General features: G+C 43.2%; 2 non-coding genes across 2 annotated transcripts; both read left to right on the top strand.

Moving 5' to 3' along the window:
* The first annotated feature begins 13,871 nt into the window (after window positions 1-13,871).
* On the top strand, window positions 13,872-13,977 carry LOC124968416 (U6 spliceosomal RNA). Its single transcript, XR_007105713.1, has one exon. It is a non-coding gene; the product is annotated as a U6 spliceosomal RNA (small nuclear RNA).
* A 5,036-nt stretch (window positions 13,978-19,013) lies between these two features.
* LOC124968596 (small nucleolar RNA SNORA70) lies at window positions 19,014-19,147 on the top strand. The gene has a single exon (XR_007105783.1). It is a non-coding gene; the product is annotated as a small nucleolar RNA SNORA70 (small nucleolar RNA).
* The last annotated feature ends 1,685 nt before the right edge of the window (window positions 19,148-20,832 follow it).

Below are 20,832 nucleotides of genomic sequence, written 5' to 3'. Positions count from 1 at the left end.
GAAATTTTGATATTTTGTCATGGACTTTTTGCATTAATTTTGACTTTTCAAAAATATTACATTAAGATTATTATTTATCTTGACAACTGAATTTTGGGCACTCCTCCCCCTACCTTGAATTTCACCTGGGAGTTGAGCGCCTCTCTTGCCACACCCTGTTCCTGATCCTGTGATCGTAATCAAGGTGCTGATTATGCAGGTGCATTCTGTTTGTGAAAAATAATTAAACTGTGTACACTTCCGATTCTTGCACCTTTTCTGTAGGTATAGTTTGCTTCAATTAAGAACAATTATTTTGTTGGGTCTGGTGGCCCACACCAACAACTCAGCAGAGGCTGAGGCAGGAGGATTGCAAGTTCCAGGCCAGCCTTAGCAACTTAAGACCCTGTCACAAAATAAAAAATGAAAAGGACTGAGGATATAGCTTGGTGGTTATAGCTTGGGTTCAATCCTACGGAGAAATTTTGTTGTCGTTGTTGTTTTTAATTTAAAAACGTTGCATGGTTCCATGGGAATGTCTGCTTCCTCTAGTGTCCCCAGCATGAAAAACAGTGCCTGATACATTCTGGGTCTCTGTATATATTTGTTATATGCATGAATACACTATTTCAGTTAATTTAGTTCTCACAGGAACTCTGTGAGATGAGGTTTTTTTTTCCTCTCCATTTTCTAAAGGAGAAAATGAAAGTTCTTGGGGAAGTTAAATTAATTGCCCCAAATCATGCAGGTAGTAAGTGTGAGTTTTAATACCTTGCTTACAAAAAAATAAAGACTCTGACCAGCAGTGCTTGTTCAGCACCAGACCCAGCATTGGTGGAAGCAGTTTACCATGCCTGGCTCTTATCACTTAGATTACAGTTATTTGAACCTTATCTTCCCCTTAGATAATGACCTCTCCAAGGCAGGGACTTGGGCATTCCAGTCTTCTCTTTATCCAGCAAGTAATTTGACATAGGAAATAAACTATAAATGTTTAATGAATGAGTAAACCAAAGAATGAATGAAGGAGAAATCCAGAGGTCTGCTTTGGGAGACCAACCTGCCAGCTGTGTGTCTTTGAGCACGATTCCTAAGCTGAGTCTCAATTTCCCCAACTGTAAGATGGGAATCATATCAATACTCACCTGGAAGATCGTGACTATCAAGGGAGACAATGTCAGCATGTGGTAAATACTTGAAAAATGATAACTATAATCATTTCCAGTGTTTACATCCTCAAAGCCTGATTTACTTTAGGGTTGCAGGCATCTGCCTCTCTCAGTTTCATGTATTATTTTCAGGGGGTCCTTAAGGTTGGAAAGAGAGGACCTGGTGCAGTCCCATAAGTTCTCTTCCTCAAGTCCATGGAAAGGGCAGAATGCTGGAACAGTCCAGAAGCTTGATTTCTGGTCCGGCTTCCCTCTGCGGGTGGTGCCATCTCTGTTTCCTATTCCCTGTGGGTCTCAGTTTTCTTTCTGTAAATGGGCCCACGATAGTCTTGAATTTGGTTGGTGCTATGGTATCTGCTGGTAATCCCTGCTACTCAAGAGGCTGAGACAGGAGGATGGAAGTTCAAGGCCAGCCTGGGCAAGTTAGTGAGACCCTGTCTCAAAAATTTAAAAGACAACCAGGGATGTAGTGGGAGTGGTGGAGTACTCCAGGCTTCATCCCCAGTAACACACACACACACACACACACACACACACACACACCTTGAGCTTATAGGGGGGCTTTGGGAAGGATTCAGTGCTTTGGCCCTGGGCATAGTGCCCAGTAGGACTCCATAAACCTTGAGTGTGAGGAATTAACTTCATGCCCTGTGGGTGGAGGAATAGCAAGGAGACTGGAGAGACTCAGAGACACTGAGAAGTCCAGGGACTGAGGGAGAACAAATAACTGGGCTTGGCTTTTCTGTTGTTCTGAGAACCATATTTCTCCAGAGAAGTGGAATGTCAGCGCCCTTCAGACTGATGTAACTTTTCTTTTTCTTTTTTTTTTTTTTTTTTTTTTTTTTTAGTGGTGCTGGGGATTAAACCCAGGGCCTTGTACACGCAAGGCAAGCACTCTACCAACTGAGCTATATCCCCAGCTCCTGATGTTACTTTTTGAATGGACAAAATGTCATCCCATACATCATTTGTTTGGTCTTCCCCACACCTTTTACTGAAGGCAAGACCACGCACATCCACAGCTGAAGACACTGAGGCATGCAGAAGGTAAGCCACTTGCTTGAGGTCACAGCGAGGGAGGAATGTGTTAGCAAACTGAAGACATGAAACCTGGACCTCTTCACTTCTCAAATCCATTATGCAGTAATTTGGATAGAAAAGAAAGCACATAGCTCACCCTCCTGTGGAGCAGCCACTATCTAGCCACTGTCCATCCGGGCCACTCCCCCCACCCCCTCAGCCCCCACCTGGATGCCACCTGGCAGTCACATGCATATTCATCATAGAGGAGCTGGCTGACTCACCCTTTATACTGGAACTGACTCACGCTTCAAAGCAGAGAACCTGTTGGGAGCCCCTGGGGACCTTCCCTTTCCACACAAAAAAGGCTTGGAGCATTAATTTCATAGAGACTTGAGGTTGATGCTCTAAATCCATGGCAGTTTAGCTGGTAAGAAACAGAAATCACTAGGCTGAGGAGTTCTAGACTCAGAGGAGTTTGCTGAACTCTTGACTTTGTTACAATTTCACTGGATGACTTCAGACAAGTCTTTGTTCCTCAGTCTCTTCAGCTTCCTAAGGAAGTTGTTGCCACAGGTAACCTTCCAGACTGCCACAGACAAGGCTGTCAGAGACCCCCTGTGTGGGGATGGGGTGGAGAGAGGGTGAGTGATTCCTGATGTCACCCAGGCACATGTGCATTCATTAAAAATATTATTGAGTGGAGAAGCACCATCATTGATTGGCATGGAAAGAAAGTCATGATATTTTTGAATGGAAAAAAGCAGGTTATAAAACTGTATGTTTGTCACACTTCCAAAAGAAATACATATGTTTCATGTATTTGGATTTCTGTAGACACATGCTAAATGTTAACTGAAATTAACTATGGATAGTAGAATTAGGGGTGATTATTATTTTCTTCTTTCGTAATGTCTGCATTTTTCTGTCATGAATGGGTTTCAGTTGAGTAATAATCCTTACCTCACAAGGCTGCAGTATTTACTAAGATATTTACTTACTTATTCAATAAATAATTATTAAGCACCTAGTTTGTGATGTTGTTTGTGAAAGCCGTGTAGTGGCCGGTCAGTGGTAGAGGCTCAATAAGTTGGGATCACTCAGCCCTCTGCCTCAGGAGCTCACAGTAAAGCTGGACCCTCACGCACAGGTGCTTCTGCATGGAAGGTCTATATGCATTGTGAAAATCTAGGACGTGAAAACAACAGAGTCTTTCAGCTACCTATGTCCCCAAACTTGGTGGCCTAGCCATACTTAACTGTCTCTCAGAATTTTGTGGATTGACTGGGCAGTTCTGCTCTACATGATGTCAACCACGGTCACTCATGCCACCGTGTTCAGCAAATGCAAGACTGAGTCAGCCTCTCCATACTGTGTTGTGTCCTCTTCCATCCCCTGCAGGACAGCCTGGGCTTCCTAAAAGCATTGGTGACTGAGTTCCAAGAGGGAGCATCCCAAGAGATCAAGCCCCAATGTGAAAGCCAATCAAACCTGGTTGTATCAATACAAATCATTCTGGATTTAAATAACATTGTCTCTTAATCTATAATGAACATTTCTCTATAAGCAATATTTTTTTCCAACTCAATTTTTGATGATTGGCTGATAGTCCATCATGGATTGAACTTATCTCTTACCCCTAAATACTTCAGGTGGATTTCATCTTGAGGAAATTATAAACAACTCTATGGATGACATCTCTGTACCAAGAATTCAGTACAACTCCTTGTAGGAGAGGGATTCCAGATCAAAAGGCAGGTGCACTTTTAAGGCTTTGCCAAATGACTCTTCAAAAATAAAAAAAGGTAGGGGGCAGTTTATACATCTTGTACTTCTCCCGGCTATAAAGGTATTTGCCCTTTTGTAATCCTCTGTTTGATACTGGGTGATGTTTTGGCAATCTATCATTATCTGTGAAAGAGAGAAGATTCCAAGTTGCCCAGAGCCCAATCCTGGGGAGTGCTCTTGTCATTTACTTGGAGGCAGTCTTAATACATCAGCAACACCAAGGTAGTATGATGCCCAGGGATTCAGTCTGGAACACTGACAGTAGCACTGACAGCCATGCTACTGGTAATGGGCATAAGGTTAACGTCCTTGCTGGGAATTCTACTGGGATAATTACACTGCTTTCTTGCCTGTGTCCTCACCCATCATGCCCATCTTTCTCTGACCATGTATCTGGCCCACTCATGAAGGACCTTTTGCTGAGTTGTAACAAGAGGTTTATCAAGCAGGACCCTGAGATTGAGCTCTGTCCTGGTGGCTCCCAAAACTCATGAGCTAGGGGACATGTTCCTGTGTGTAAGCAGGGCTCCTGGACTCAGAGGACTCACCTGCTTCTTCCTGGCTTTGTAGCAAGTAATGGAACTTTTCTGAACATCAATCCTCAATCTCTCTCTCTTTTTTGGTCCTGAGGATTGAACCCAGGAGCCACATCCTCAGCCCTCTTTTATATTTTATTTAGAGACAGGGTCTTGCTGAATTGCTAAGTGCTTCGCTAAGTTGCTGAGGCTGGCTTTGAACTCATGATCCTCCTGCCTCAGCCTCCCGAGCCGCTGGGATTACAGTCATGAACCACCGTGCCCAGCCTCAATCTCTTCATCTAGAAACTAAGAGTAATAGGATCTTAAGGGCTATTGTGTACTTCCTTTATGCCTGATATTTGTGACTCTCACAGGAACCCTGAAAGGTTGGGAGTATGCTGCCAACTTTAGACGAGGCAAACAGAGGTTCAGAGAAGGGAAATAACTTGCCCAAAAGTCCAACCAGCAAGTAAGCAGCAGAACTGGAGATGAGCTCAGGTCAGCCTGGAACCAAAACCCATGAAATCTCCTTCTCCAACTTTGTGAAGGACTAGACGGAAGACAGTGGAAAAGAGCTGTGCAACTTCTTTGAGTTAAAGAATATCTGTGTTTACAATGCAATTTTGAAAACCCGCTGTCACCTAGCTGGATGATAGAATTATTCTCAGCAGGAAGGATGGCCGGGCTGGGGTCCCACTTTGGAGAGTCCAGTTTTCCCATGGAAGTCTCTGCAAAGGTACATGATTCCATAGCTGTGGTTCTACAGAAGGAGGCCAGGCCTGTCTCTGGACACTTGCTACCATTCTCTTATGGAGACACTCCCTTGTGCTAGGGGCCACTTGACTGTGCAGAGTTCCCAGCACGCAGTTCTCAGGGTGAATCTCTGCTGAAGGTACGCTTATGATTCTGTTCTTTAGATGGGACCACTGGGGTGCAGGGAGGCAAGGTAACTTGCTAGGGCGTCAGGGCTGGGTTCCTGGCTGATTTGAGACCCCACCTTCCTATCCATGGCCCAGGAGTGAGGTGCTCAGGGCTGGACCCCTGGCATTTACACGGGCTTGCTGTCATCAGAGCATCCTCTCGGTCCTGGCAGGACCAGGCAAGGCCACTCTCCAGTGTACCCATGGAGAAACTGAGGCCCAGGGAAAGAAGGAGGCTTTCCCTCCAATGCTTCAGCCAGCTCCATCTGGAATGCTGGATAGGAAATGACGGAAAAGGCTGGCAAGCGTTGCTGGAGCCCTGCCGGCCCGGGATGTTGTGACCTCAGTGAGGGCCTGGCGGCCTTTCTTCCAGAGAACTCAAGGTGGGGCAGGATGGGTAGGGAGTGAGGTCAGAGGGGAAGCAGGCTGGAAAGAGGAGAAGGCAAGTCTCTGGGGGTTTGTGGGGAGAGAGGGAGGGCGTCTAGATAGCCCAAGAATGGGGGCTTGACCTGGGGATTACTTAGCAGGTTTAAACAGGGGTCACCTGGGAGTGTACAGCCTGGGGAGTCAAAGATTCCCGGATGCAAATAATGACTTTGCTACTTATGAGAATGGTGAATTTGGGCTAATGGTTTCCCTGAGCCTCAGTGTCCCCACCTATAGAGCTGCTGAAGCCCCGTGGATACCTGCAGTGCTGTCTGGTTAGGTCCTGGCTCTCCCAATTACCAGGGTAACCTAGGGCAAGCGATTGCCTCTGTGGGCTGCAGTGTCCTCATCTGTAAGATGGGCCTGATAATAATAGAGCAGACCTCGCAGGGGTGCCCTGAGGATGAAGGGGTCTGTCAGCACATGGGGACGTCTCACGTACTCTTCACCTGATGTGTCCTTGCTACCATCTTCCTCCTCCTCACCACCATCATCAACAAGATCATCATTATCATCATCTCAAAGGATTGTGGGAAAACACACAAAGCAGTTTGTATAAGCTGTCTGGAACAGGCATTTTTAATGATTACGGGACAGAGTGACAGATGTTGGAATGTAGGGTGATGGGAAATACTGGGAGAATCCCCCCCCAAAAAAAAAAAGAGGTCATTAATGCCTGGTCAGATGGAAGAAGGGTGGGGGAGTCATCTGGGAAGTGGTGTTTTAGTTAGGCCTTGCAGGATGTGTAGAAGTTCTCCAAGTAGAGAAAGGGGAAGATAGAAAGATGAACTTACGCAGACTTGACCTTGAGAAAGTCTGAGTGTGTGAGAACATGGAGCAGTTTCATGAGGCTGGGGTAAGTACAAGGCTGCACAGGGGCATCGGGGCCAGATCTCAATCCGGCAGAAGATGCCATGCTGGGAATTTAAACCTGATCTAGTAGGTGGGGAGTTTCTATCTGTTGATATGGCAGAATGACCGGAGAACTTTACTTATTTATTTTTGGTACTGAGGATTGAACACAGGGATGGTCTATCCCTGAGCTCCATCTCTAACTCTTTTCATTTTTTATTTTGAGATAGACTCTTGCTAAGTTGCAGAGGCTGGCCTTAAGTTTTCCATCCTCTTGTTTTAGCCTCCAGAGCAACTGGGATTACAAGCATGTGTCACCAGGCCTGGTCTGGGGCATTTTAAAACAATCCCATTCTGTGATCAACCCAGCAATATTCTGAGTCAGTAAAACTCAGGTGAGACCCAGATATCTTTATTGTTTGAGGCTTCTTGGTGAATTCTGATATCTACCAGCTTTGAAAACCATGGTGGGAAGGAGGGTGTGTTCCAGAAGGGATAGGCCCCATCAAGATGCCTTGCCCAGACCCCAAGATTTGAGCAGAGAGCTTGAGAAGATGAGGAATGGGTAGAGGAGACCCTGAACCTCAGCCTTCCCCTCCTCTCCAGGGCAGTCCCACACTCTGATGGCTACATACACTACCAGGCCTGGCCCCTGGACATGCTTCTTCCCTGTGGTTCTCTGGCTCCAGCAGCCAGCCAGTCTGCCTGCTTTTCTTCCCCCTCCCTCCCTTTCTTCCTTCCTTCCTTCCCTTCTTCCTTCCTTCCCTCCTTCCTTCTTTCTATTCTGTCTCCCAGCCAATATTTTTTGAGCTCCTCCATCAGATCCTTTGTTGGGCCCTGGAGTTTTAGTGGTGAATAAAGTTCTAGATTCTTCCCTCTCCCGCAAAGCTTTGGTGAGTCCTGGGTCCCTCAGCTCCCTAAGCATGAAGCTCTTTGCCATTAGGAATATGGCTAAGTGCAAGGGGACTGGGAGGGGAAATTCACTCAAGGGGCTTAAGTAGCAGCATCAGGGCCCAAGGGTCCAGCCCCTAGGCCCTATGGCTTCCTGGTCTCCTCTTTCCCCCGCATAGACACGCCCGTAGGCCTAATTTCTTTTCCAGTCCTGGTTCAGGCCTTGCCTGCTCCACTCCCAGGCCCTGCCTCCTATCAGGAGGGTCCTGGTGCCTAGGGTCGGCGTGAAAGGCAGTCCACCGTCCACCCTCAGCCTACAGAAAAGACAAGAGTCTTGTGTAAGGCTGAGCAGTCTTCCCAAGGGCAGGGTCGAGGAGCATTTCCTCACAGGGTAGCAGAAACAACAAACATGAGGAAATGACAAGGATTCCGGGGATTTCAGAGCACACAGCTCAGGTACAGGATGGAACCCCGCAGAGAGCTGGGGTTAGAGGCTCAGGGGCAGCTTCCGCACCTTCCCCTTGGAGCCAGCTCTTTGTGTCCTCATGTTTGTTCTGTTCTTCTCTTTCATCAGGGTCCTTCCCACTTCAGTTTCCAGCCCCCACACCATCACCAGATGCCCCTGTCTCATTCACTCACTCGTTTCTTCCTTCCTTCCTTTGACATATAAGGACTATGAACCAGACACAGGTTAAAGCCATGGGCTATATATGACTTCTCCTGAAGTTCCCAGTTGGGTGGGGAAAAACCAATACAAAGTAATTATCGCCACCATGGGGTTATGCATGAGATGTTATAAAACCAGGGTGTTACCAATGGAAGGTTGATTACTGAACGAGGCGGAATCTAAGGAGAGCATGCCACACAGGGCAAAGGCAGAGAGGTGTGAGACAGTGGTTTGCAATGACTAGGGCACGGGTGAGGTTCAAGGGAGCAGAAGGCATGGAGGCTGAGAGCTCAGCAGCGGCAGCCCACCAAGGGCCGTTCATACTGGGCTCAGGAACTTGAACTTTCTGCCTTAGGCGGTCGTTAGGGAACATGGTCAGATTTGCCTTTAGAACTATCATGCGGAAGTTGGTTGGGGAATGGGCTGGGGAAGGAAAGTCCAGAGAGCAGCCGATAGGGATGAGCACCTCTCAGTGAAGGAGCTAAGGTGGGCGTGGGGCCGCAGGGCTCTAGGGCTAGCTGGTCCCACTGCAGTCGCTGGATGCTTTCAAGGATCAAGGCCAAAGGGAAACTGAGGCAGTCAGGAACTTCTGGGCTTTTGACTTTAACAGGGCCAGACAGCAGGACCCCAGCCCATACCTGGGAACCAGGGCAAAGTCCAGTACTAGGGAAGAGGTCGCACAGGCCATGCATAGTGTCAGATGGGGCCCTGATCCTGAAAAGGATAAGAGGTTATAAGGCAGAGGACTGAGGACACTGATCTCTGGGCACATTTATGTCCTTAACCACTTTCCTTTTATGGGTACTAGTAAAGATGAGTCACAGGCACCTGAGGGCATCTGGGCTATTTTCCTCACTGTGCCTAGGCTCCATCACGCAAGGCTACCCTCAGGCTCCTTCTTTTGACTTCGGTTATAATCTGTTCCTGACCTGGGATTCAGGTCTGTCCTCCTCCTGGCTCCCAACTTCTGGCGAGGATGAACTCTGGTTTGACTCCGCCTGCTTAGGTGCCTCCCAAAGTGTGCCTACCTTTCCAGCCCCATCAGGATGCAATCTCAGGATGATGACCTAGGAGTACGTGAACACCACAGCTCACTCCCTAGAGTCCATTTGGTCAATTAGTCACTCCTACAACAAATGTTCCTTTAAGCATCCATGATGTACCAGTCCCTGAACTGAGAGCTGGATTTACAGGGTTGAATCAGGTTCAGAGTTCAATGGTGGCAAACACATTCAACACAATACAAACTATCAAAACATGACACAACACAGCACAACTCAATGTGACTCAATGCAGCTCAATACCAAATGCAAGGCATCAGGTCTGCCTTCAAGCTCCTGGGGCCTCAGCTGGAGAAAGCACAGCTCACAGGCAAAGGGGCTGTAAAGACCAAGTGGGGAGGAAGATGCTTCTTGGGATGTCACAGTAGAGAAAAGAGGGAAGGAGGCTCTGCCGTCAGGTCTATAGGCTTCTGTCTTGCCACCTCAGTCCTGGCCTGATGACCTAACTCTCTGTGTCGCAGTGTCCACATCTACTATCTGGAGCAAACAACAGCATGTATCTCATAGGGCCTAATGGAAACAGAACATGCAAGGTACCTGGCATCGTGCCTGGAATGTGGGACACAAAATGACAATGGCCGTGGTGGTGCTTGCCTTAGAATTATAAAACTCTTGATTCCTGGAGTCAGTCAAATGTAGAGTCATAGAAACCTAGGATCTTAGGACCTTAAACATAGAACCTAAACAAAACATGGAGCCCAAATGTTAGCGAGAAGATGGGAAGGCAGAGATTTCCCTGTCTCTTCAGATGGAGGTGAAATTTCCTCTAATGCCTCTGGTCCAGATCTGCTCCTCTAGAGAAGGCGACTCACAAAGACTCCCACGTGAATGGAGTCCTTAGGTGCCATGTGACCTGTACCATCACTTTCTCCCAGAAAAGCCTGCTAAATCCCTGGTGGCTCACACAGACCCCTGTAATCTCTGCTTCCAGCAAAACATGCTGACTTTTCTGTGAACCACACTGACCTGAATGTGATGAAACTATCTCTTGGATTTCATATTTAAAAAATAAATAAATAAAATCACTTCCTCTGAGCATTCTTGAGAGTAGGCTGTGCAGAAGTTTTGGAATGTTCCAGAGAAGTATCACATCCTATGAAATCTACCGCCGTCCAGATGGTACAATGGGATGTGTGGTCCCTGATCCCTCACCTTAACCTCTCCCTCCTTCCTCCAGCCTTCCAATTTGCTCCTTGGGACCCCAGGCTCTTGGTGGTTCTCTACTTAAAGTGTTTATCAAAGCATTTCCCCCATCAAAGGTAATTCCTTCTTTTTTTAAGCATTTTGGGCTGTATGTTTAGGTAGTAATTTTTTAATACCTCATCACATTTAGCTACACTTATAAAATCTGAGACTCCCAGAACATTAAAATCAAATCACCTCTCCAGGCGTGGTGGTGCTTGCCTGTAATCTCAGCAGCTCAGAAGACTGAGGCCGGAGGATTGTAAATTCAAAGTCGGCCTTAGCAAGTTAGTGAGGCCTTAAGCAACTTAGCGAGACCCTGTCTCAAAATATAATATAAAAAGGTCTGGGGATGTGGCTCAGTGGTGAATTGCCCCTGAGTTCAATCCCCGGTACCAAAAACCAAAAAAACATCATCTCAGAATAAGAATTTTGGAATAATCTACGGACTAAGGATCTCAGTTCTAAGGACTGTGGAGAATTTTAGAATCCCCAAAAATCTTAATGAGAAGGAGTCGTAAGGGGTCATTGAGTCCTCACTTGTTCAACACAGATATCTACTCTAAAACATTGCAGGCACCTACTTGGACTGCCTTTGCTTAAATACGGCTTTCACTGCCTACCTGGTGTTCTGTTCCACCTTGAGATTACTCATCAGCTACCTGTAGAAATAATTAAAGAGGCTCTTAACCTCCTTCTGTACCTGTAATAACTCAGGGGGACTTCAGCTCAAGGTGTGCTGAGATTTTAAAGCAATGACAGTTGGGAAGAGGCAATAACCTGGTTGACTCAAGAGCTGGGAGGTCCTGAGCAGTCCAAGGCGTGATAGGCATGGGGAGCTCAGCCATAACTGGAGGAGGACTGTGGCTGGAGGGTGAGGTATAATAGTAGGGAATGTGGTCATGGCTGCCATGTGTTGATGAATTATATTTTCAATTCATTTAGTTCAAAGTATTTTTAAGGGCTGGGGAGATGGCTCAGTGGTACTGTGCTTGCCTAGCATGTGCAAGGCCCTGGGTTCAATCCCCAGCACCACCAAACAAAACCAAATAAAACATTTTAAAATTTATCTTGAGATTTCTTCTTTGACCCAAATGGTATTTAGAAGTGTGTTGTTTAATCTCCAAGCATTCAGGGATTTTCCAACTATCTCTGTTATTGCTGTCATAGTTTAATACCATTGGGGTCTCAGGGCAGACATTGTATGATTTCTATTATTTTAAATTTGTTAAGCTATGTTTTATGGCCCAGAATGTTGTTTGCCTTAGTGATTGTTCCATGTGAACTTGAGAAGAATGTGTATTCTGCTGTTGTTGGATGGAGTATTCTACATACAACAATTATGGCCCATTGATTTATGGTGCTGTTGATTGAACTATCCTTACTGATTTTCTGACTTGCTGGATCTGTCCACTTCTGAGAGATAGATGTTGACGTCTCCAACTAAGTGGGTTCATCTATTTCTCCTTATAATGCTGTCAATTTTTGCCTCTTACATTTTGATGCTCTGTTGTTAGGCATATTCATATTAGAGATGGTTGTTCTCTCGGAGAATTGACCTTTTTTCATTATGTAATGTTGTTCTTTATCTCTGTTATTTTTCCTTGCTGTGATATCTACTCTGAAATTAGCATAGCTACTCCCACTTTTGATTAGTGTTAGCCCTTTACTTTTAATCTATTATACATCTTTATATTTAAAATGGGTTTCATGCAGACAAGATAAAATTGGGTGTTGTTCTTTGATTTACTCTGACAGTCTCTGTTTTTTAATTTGTTTAATTAATTAAATTAATAAATAAACAAAAATTCTGTTTAATTAATAAAAATTAATAATTTAATAAAAAATTCTCATTTTTAATTTGACCACTGATGTTTAAAGTGATTGATACAATTTGATTTATACATTTCATATTTGTTACTGTTCTCTGTTCATTGATCTTATATTTTTATTCCTTCTTTTTTTTTAACACCCTATCTATTCTTTTAAAAAATTTTTTTTTACCTTACCTACTATTACCTACGTTTTGCGATTTTTTTTATTGTAAACAAATGGGGTACAACTTGTTTCTCTGTTTGTACATGAAGTAGAGGCGTACCATTTGTGTAATCATACATTTACATAGGGTGATGGTGTTTGATTCATTCTATTTTTTCTCTCCCCCCACCCCTGCTTTGTGATCTTAATTGAACACTTTATGTGATTCAATTGCATGTCCTTTTTTAGCATATCAAGTTTTAGAAAATGATTTGCAACATGTGGCTACTCAAGAGCAAGGGTGGGTTCTGAGAAATGTGTTGTTGGCAACTTCAGGTTGTGTACACTATTATACAAGCTAAGACAGCATGACATCACTAGACAATATAATCTTAAGGGATCACCATCGTATAATTGGTCTGTCAGTGACTGAAATATTATATGCAGCATGTGGCAATATAATTAATACAAGACCATTTTAAAATGACACTATTCTACTTCTTAATTAAGGAATCACCCTTTATTCATGGCTTCACTATCTGCTGAATTAATTCCCTGCTGTCCAAAAACATTAAATAGAAAATTCCAGATATAAACAATTCATAATTTTTCAGTCGTATCCTCTTCTGAGTAGCATGATGATATCTCATGCTTCCCTGCTTCAGCTGCAAGGTTAATCGTCCTTTGGTCCAGTGTGTCTATGTTGTATATGCTAACCTCCCATTAGTCACTTAGTGGCCATCTCAGTTATCAAGATGATCATCTGTCACAGTATTGTAATGCTTGTATGTAGGATTCAGTACCAGTGCCTCAGCATCAGGTTTCCACTGGGGGTCTTGGAACATATCCCCTGTGGAAAAGGGAAAACTACTGCAACAGAATATTCCTAATTCCTCTCTCCTGTGCCTTGTTTTATTATATAAGCTATAATCATAAAATTTTTTGCTATTATTATTTTGAAAAAAATGTTATGTTAGATCAATTAAGAATAAGAAAAATAAAATTGTGAAAAGAAAGCAGAGAAATAGAAATTTACCTACAGGGCTGGGGATGTCGTTCAGTGGTAGAGGGCTTGCATAGTGTTCACAAGGCCCTGGATTTGATTCCCAGGACCTCCAAATGCACCCTGCAAAAAAACCCCAAGTCCCAAAACTTGCCTATGGGGATGGAGGTGCAGCTCAGTGGTAGAACTTGAACTTAGGAGCAAAGATGAGAATTACATTGGCTTCTTAGAAACCAAGCAAGAAGAGAATGAAGTGAAATATTTAGGGTGGAGGAAAAAACACTTTAAAAATTAGCATTTGGAGGGCTGGGGCTGGGGCTCAGTGGTGGAACGCTTGCGTGGCATGTGTGAGGCACTGGGTTCGATCCTGGGCACCACATAAAAATAAGTAAATAAAAATGAGCATTTGGTATCCTGTAAAATTTTCTCATTTCCACAGCACATATACTAAAAATATACAGAGAAGACTAGCAAGTCCCCTGAGCAAGGATAACATGCAAATTTGTGAAGTATTCCACATTTTAAATTACAGTTAGATGGGAGGCATGAACTTCAAGAGATCTATTGTACAGTCAAGTTACTATGGGTAATGATGACATAGTGTGATATTGAAAAATGTAAAGAGAGTGGATGCAGAGTGTTCTCACCACAAAATGGCAACTCTGTGGAAATGTATTTAACTGGCTAAATGTAACCATTCTACAATGTATATGTATGCTTCAAAACACCATGTTGAACCAGGTGCTGTGGTGCATGCCTGTAATTCCAGCAACTCAGGAGGCTGAGTCAGGAGGATCACAAGTTCAGAGCTAGCCTCAGCAACTTGGTGAGGCCATAAGCGATTTAGCAAGACCCTGACTCAAAATTAAAAAAAAAAAAAAAAAAAAAATTAAAAAAGGGTTGAGAATGTGGCTCAGTGGTTAAGTGCCTCTGGGCTCAATCCCTGGTTTTAAAAATATGTTATTTGTCAATTTAAAAATATTAAGAAATATAAAGGTTTAAACAAAAAATTTTAACTTATTTCTTCTTTACTGCTCTTTCTCTCCTTTTGTTGATCTGACTTTCCAACCTCTGTCATTTTCTGTCTCTCTGAACAGCTTCTTTATACATTTCTTGTAAGACAGATCTATTGGCAACAAATGTCCTCATTTTTTTGTGTATGAGAAAATTTTTATTTTTCCATCACTTTTAAAGGACAACTTATAGAACACAGAATACTAGGTTTGTTGGTTTTCCTCTCCATACTTTAAATATGTCTTCACTCGCTTCTTGCTGTCTTGGTTTCTGGGAAATTGGGTGTAGTACTTGTCTTTGCTCTTCTGTAACTATTCCCCTTCCCCGGCCACCTGCTTGCTTTCAAGATATTTTCTTACCTTTAATTTTATGCAGTTTGAATATAATATGCATGCGTATAGTTTTGTTTTTGATTTTTGGCTTGATGATCTCTGAGCCTCCTGGATCTGTGGTTTGGTATCTGGCATTAATTTCATGAATTTCTCAGTCATCATTGCTTCAAATATTTCTGCTCCTCTTTTCTTTTCTTTAGATATTCTCATTGTGCATATGGGATACCTTCCATAGTTGTTCCACAGTTCTTGGATATTTCTCCTCATTTTTTTTTTTTTTCAGTTTTTCTTCCACTTGCATTTCAGTTTTGAAAGTTTCTCCTGACAGATCCTCAGTTGTGTCCAATCTACTCAGGTGCCTATCAAAGATTCTCTTCATTTGTTAGAGAGTTTCGATCTCATTTCTTCTAGATTCTTTCTCAGAATTTCCATCTCTCTGCTTGCTTTGCTGCTTTGTTCTTGTGTGCTGTCTACTTTTTGCATTAGAGTCCTTAGTATATTAGTCATAGCATCCTGTCATATCTGACTCTGGTTGTGATTCTTGCTGTTTCTTCAAACTGATTTTTGTCTTTAGTTTGCCTGGGCGATTTTTTTTGTTGTTGTCAAAGAAACTGCATATATGTATTTGGTAAAAGGAATTCCAACAAAAGAGGCTTTTTGTGATGTAGTGGTAACGTGTGAGCCTTGGCTGTAAGCCCCCATAGAGATTCTCAGTTTCCCCCTCCCCTTGGATAGGATGGGATGACTAGAGGTGGTTAGGGTTGGGTCTTTCCCTTCTCCCCTGGTCAAGTAAGATTCTGGTAAAACCCCAGAAGATTCTGACCTGATAAAATAGTTTCTCTGGAGAGTAAGTCTTGTTATGAAGAACAGAGTGCTCTAGCATATTTCAAAATGATCATTCTCACCCCTCTGCTGGAAGCAGAAGAGGATCTTTCTCTGATATTCACTGTAAGGACCTAGTAGAGATTCTGAAGATAAAAATTCACGAATAGTTGACCCCCTCCTAACTGGATCTTCCTCGAGCTTTTAATTCTCAGATTTCCCCACACTGAACCTCCAGCAAGTCTTCAAGGATAGTTTAGGTTTTCCTAACCCAGTTCTGGTTCTGGTGGAGGTTTCTGCTTGTGGGTTTCCATTTCAGTCAGTTCTGGTTCTCTGGATCTGCCTGTTCTTCACTTTTTTTTTTTTTAAACTTTTTTTAGTTGTCAATGGACCTTTATTTTATTCATTTATTTATATGTGATGCTGAGGCTCCAACCCAGGGTCTCACACATGCCAGGCAAGTGCTCTACCACTGAGCCACAACCCCAGCCCTGTTCTTCACTTTTTAAGACAATAATTTTTCCCGTGACTTCACTTCTCTGATGGATCTAGAAGTTATTGATTTTTCAGTGTTTTCAACTTTTTATTTGTGGTTAGGGCAGAATTACAACTCCCCATCTCCTTATACGCCTGATCGGAAATTAGAAGTCTCGCTACCATGTATTCAATACTCATGTCAAAGTAAGTGCTTTATAATAGTATCTCATTTAATCCCCACATCAGCTCCCTGGAGTAATACCATTATCCTATTCCGTAGAAGTGATTCTTCTGACTCAGCAAGAATGAAGAGATTCTTTCGGGGCCACACAGTTGGAAAACAGGATTTGAACCTGAGTCTGTTTATGTCTCACCTATTACCCTGCCTCTCAGAACTAAGCAGACTTGGGTTAGCACTTGAGGCCCAGAAGCAGACACAAGCCTGAAATAGAGTTAGGAGCCCAGGTCAAAATGGTGGAAGAGACCCAGAGGCTAAGAAGTTTCTCAGGACTCATTCTTGGCAGGCCATCCACCAGAAACCAGATTCTTCCCCTTTCCAACTGTTTCATCTTGGGCAAGCCATTTTACCTGTTCTAGTCTCAAAAGGCAACTCTGAGCCTGGCAAATGTAACTGCTCAAACAAATGGAAGTTTCTAGGTAGTAGATAATGTTGCCAACTGGGAAGCTGCAGGTGCCAATTTCCCTCCAGCCCTGGCCAGGTGAGATTAGTAACTGGAGGAGAGGTCAGGGTTGTCAGGGGAAAGCATCCTGACCCCAGCTAGGATGCTGGTGGAGGTGGATGCATTGGAACCTCAGTGAGGAATCATTCTGCTGACCAAGTTATAGTGAGATATAGCAGCTCTGGCTTCCCATGGGGTGTGCTTGTTACCTCTTGACCCTGACTGCTGATCTGGTTGGCACCCACTGCTTGAGAGCCTGAGAGCACAGACGTACTGATACCACTGATCCTTCTGTGGAGCCAGGTGTGACAGCTGGTCTAAAGGAGGAAAAATATTGCAGCTCCAGTTCAGAGTCAAGCCTGACACTTCCTGACCAACCCTAAGGCCAATGCTGATGCCAGCAACTTCTGCTTCTGGTTAGGATGGAGGAAGAGGTTTACCCTCCCACCTGAAACAACTGAAAAAACAAAACAGATTGAAGCAGTGGCATTCAAGACATTGCATACTGGACCATGATGAACAGTGACCACTGAGAGAAGGGAAGGAAAACAAGGAGATGCCTAAGAGCGACTTATCACCTGGAGAAAGGTCCCAGGCCATGGCCCAGAAGTAGGGGAACTCAGGCAGTGCCATCTCTCTGAATTGACAAGACATGACTGGGAGTCAGAAAGAAACCAAAGAGGCTAGAACCTGTAGGGCAGAATATTAGATGGATGAGGGCTACAGAGGAAGAGCACCAGAGATACGAAGGTTCCCTTGAACTACTCAGCTGAGTATTAATCAACTAGGATAGCCTGAGGCTAGGGAAAGAACCATCCAAAAGAGAAAGAGGGAGCAGTATTCAGAGCTCACACAGGGCTGAGAAGCAAAGTGTATTTTTGACAGCCAGAGCTAAAAACCTCTTATTCAAGGGGCATCAATTAGAGTACTAAGAAGTGTCTTGGCTGAGTAGTGGGGGAAAATGAACCCTTTGCTAAATTCAACTCTGGTCTCACCTAAAAGGATCAAATAGCTTCTAAGTTACTTCATTACTTCTCAGAACAAACCCAAAATTCTTTATAGAAATACAAAAATATATAGCATCCAACAAGTTAAAGTTCACAAATGTTGGCCATTAAGTCAACCGTCACCAGGAATGTGAAGAAGCAAGAAAATTCTATCCATAAATAAGATATTAATCCATTGACACTGATCCAGAAATGATATTGGTAGTAAAATCAGCAGGCAATAACATTAAAAAGGTTATTATGATGTTATTTCTACTGATTTCAAGCTAGGAAAAAAAAAAAAAAAAAAGAAGATTGACTATGTGGAGACATGATCTTTGTAAAAAGACCCAAAGAAGGGCTGGGGTTGTGGCTCAGAGGTAGAACATCTGCCTAGCATGTGTGAGGCACTGGGTTTAATTCTCAGCACCACATAAAAATAAGAAATAAAAAATAAAGGCATTTTGGCCATCTACAACTAAAAAAAATAAAAATAAAAAAACCTTTTGGAGATAAAAACTACAATGCCTGAGATGAAAAATACAGTGGATAGAAATAATGGCCAATTAAACATTGCAGAAGAGATTCATGAACTTGAAGGCAAGTTATAGAAACTATAAAAAATGAAACACACAGAGAAAAAATCTTCCAAAAAAACCCAATATTTCAGTGCACTGCAGGACAACTTATGACAACTAAATTGTTAGTGCAATAAAGCAAGAAAAAGAAATAAAAGGTAACTAAGATTGCAAAGGAAGAAGTGAAACTACTTTTATTTACAGACCACTTGATTACCTACGTGGAAAATCCTATGGGGTCCACACACACAAAAAAAATACTATAATCCGTGAGTTTACAAGGATGTAAGCTCTAAGATAAGTGTACAAAAGTCAATTATGGGATTGTGGCTCAGTGCTAGAGCTCTTGCCTAGTGGGTGTGAGTTCCTGGGTTAAATCACAATGCCTCAAAATAATACAAATAAAAATAAATAAATCAAAACAAAAACTGAATTATGTGCTTATCCGTTAGCAACCATCTAAAATTGAAATTTGAAAAAATTTAATGATATCAAAATACAAAATATTTAGGGATAAATCTGATGAAATATAGGTAAGACTTGGACATTACAATGATAAAATATGACTGAGATAAATCGGCACTGTCTATAAAAGAAAAATTAATCAATTTGTTTTTATTGAATTTAAAATTTAATGTTCTTAGAATGATATTGTTAAGAAAATAAAGATATTGCAGCTAATTAAGCCGAATGGGTTCCTTTACTTGTGGTGGCCTAGTGTGCAATGGCTGCAAAAAGCAATCTCCTCGGTAGTGTATGCAGCCTGTTGCTTGTATGGTTGCCCTAAGGGACCTTGGAGACAGCACATTCAGTGGATGTTCATGTTTCTGATCTCCTGATGTCCCCAATCTAGGATCCAGACAGGTATGCGGGGTGCCTTTGGGAAACCCCAGGGCACAGTGGCCAGGGTTCACATTGGCCAAGTCATCATGTCCATGTGCATCAAGCTGCAGAACAAGGATCATGTGATTGAAGCCCTATGCAGGGCCAAGTTCAAGTTCCCCAGAGGATCCCCATCTCAAAGAAGTGGAGCTTTACCAAGTTAAATGCTGATGAATTTGAAGACATGGTGGCTGTGAAGCAGCTCATTCCTGATGGCTGTGGGGTCAAATATATCCCCAGTTGTGGTCCCCTGCACAAGTGGTGTGCCCTGCGCCCATGAGGGCTTCCACTGTGTGGTCTCCTTCTTAATCTCACACACACCAATACATCCTGTATTGCATTAAAAAAAAAAAAGGCAAGAAACAAAATGATAAGCCACAAACCGAGAGGAAAAAAAAAAATCACATCTCTGGCAAGGGATTTATTTTCAGAATATACAAAGAACTCTTACAACTCAGTACTAAGAAAACAAACAACCCAATAAAAATATGGGCATTGATTTGAACAGACACTTCACCAAAGAAAATAGATGGATGCGAATAAGAACATGAAAAGAAGCTCAATGTCATAGGTGTTAGGAAAATTGAAACTGAAAGTGATGCCACTCCACATCTATTAGAATGTCCAACATTGAAAAGACTGATCATGTCAAATGTTGGGGAAGACGGTGGACAACTGGAGTTCTTACATAGGCTGGTGGTGATGAAATGGCACACTTTCTTTGGAAAAACAACTTGATGATTTCTTAAACAGTTAAACATACACCCAACATATTATTCCACTTCTAATTATTTACCCAAAGGAAAAGAAAACATTACCAAAGCTTATGCATAAATATTTAGCACCTTTATTTGTAATAGCTAAATGCTGGGAGTAATCCAGATCCCAGGGCCATGGAATAGGATAAGTGATTATCCTAGGGAATTACTTAGCAGAAGGCTTAAACAGAGGCCCAGGAAGTGTGGAACTCTGGGGTGAGAGGCTTCCGGGTGCTTCTGTTATTTATGAGAACAGTGAGTTTGTAGAAGTGACTTCCTGGACCCTCAGAGTTCTCATCTGTAAGAGGGCCTGATAATAACAGATCTACCTCGCAGTCCTGTCTTGAAGATGAAAGGGTCTAGAAGCAAATGTCAAGGCTTAGAGCAGGCTTCCCTGCCTTTGCTTGCAGCCTCATTATCACCACTGTCATCGCCACCACCATCAGCAGCAGCAGCCCCACTTGGGAATGACTTTCTGGGGGTGTAAGCCTGATCTAATGGGTGGGGACTCCCTATCTTTTAATATGGCGGAATCACTGGGGGCATTTTAAAATAAGACCATTCCATGGTCCCAGTCAGTAATACTCTGAGCCAGTATTTCGAATTCACTTGTAGGAAGCAGCTCACTCCCTAGCATCGGGAGTAAGTTCGATTGGTTTCAGTCAATTCACATAGTCCACCCTGTGTCTACAGCCAGGTGTCCAGGGTTGGCTCTGAACCAAATCAGAGCTGGGGAACAGCAAGGAGACATTGAGGGAATATTCCTGAGAAAGACAAGTGGCTTCTTCTTCTTTTTTTTTTTTTCATAGCTGCTACCACGGAGATCCCCTTTTGTGGAATGATACAGGAA

Source organism: Sciurus carolinensis, chromosome 1 (genome assembly GCF_902686445.1).
Source record: "Sciurus carolinensis chromosome 1, mSciCar1.2, whole genome shotgun sequence".
Lineage (NCBI taxonomy): Eukaryota > Metazoa > Chordata > Mammalia > Rodentia > Sciuridae > Sciurus > Sciurus carolinensis.
This window is presented reverse-complemented; position numbering and strand designations above follow the sequence as displayed.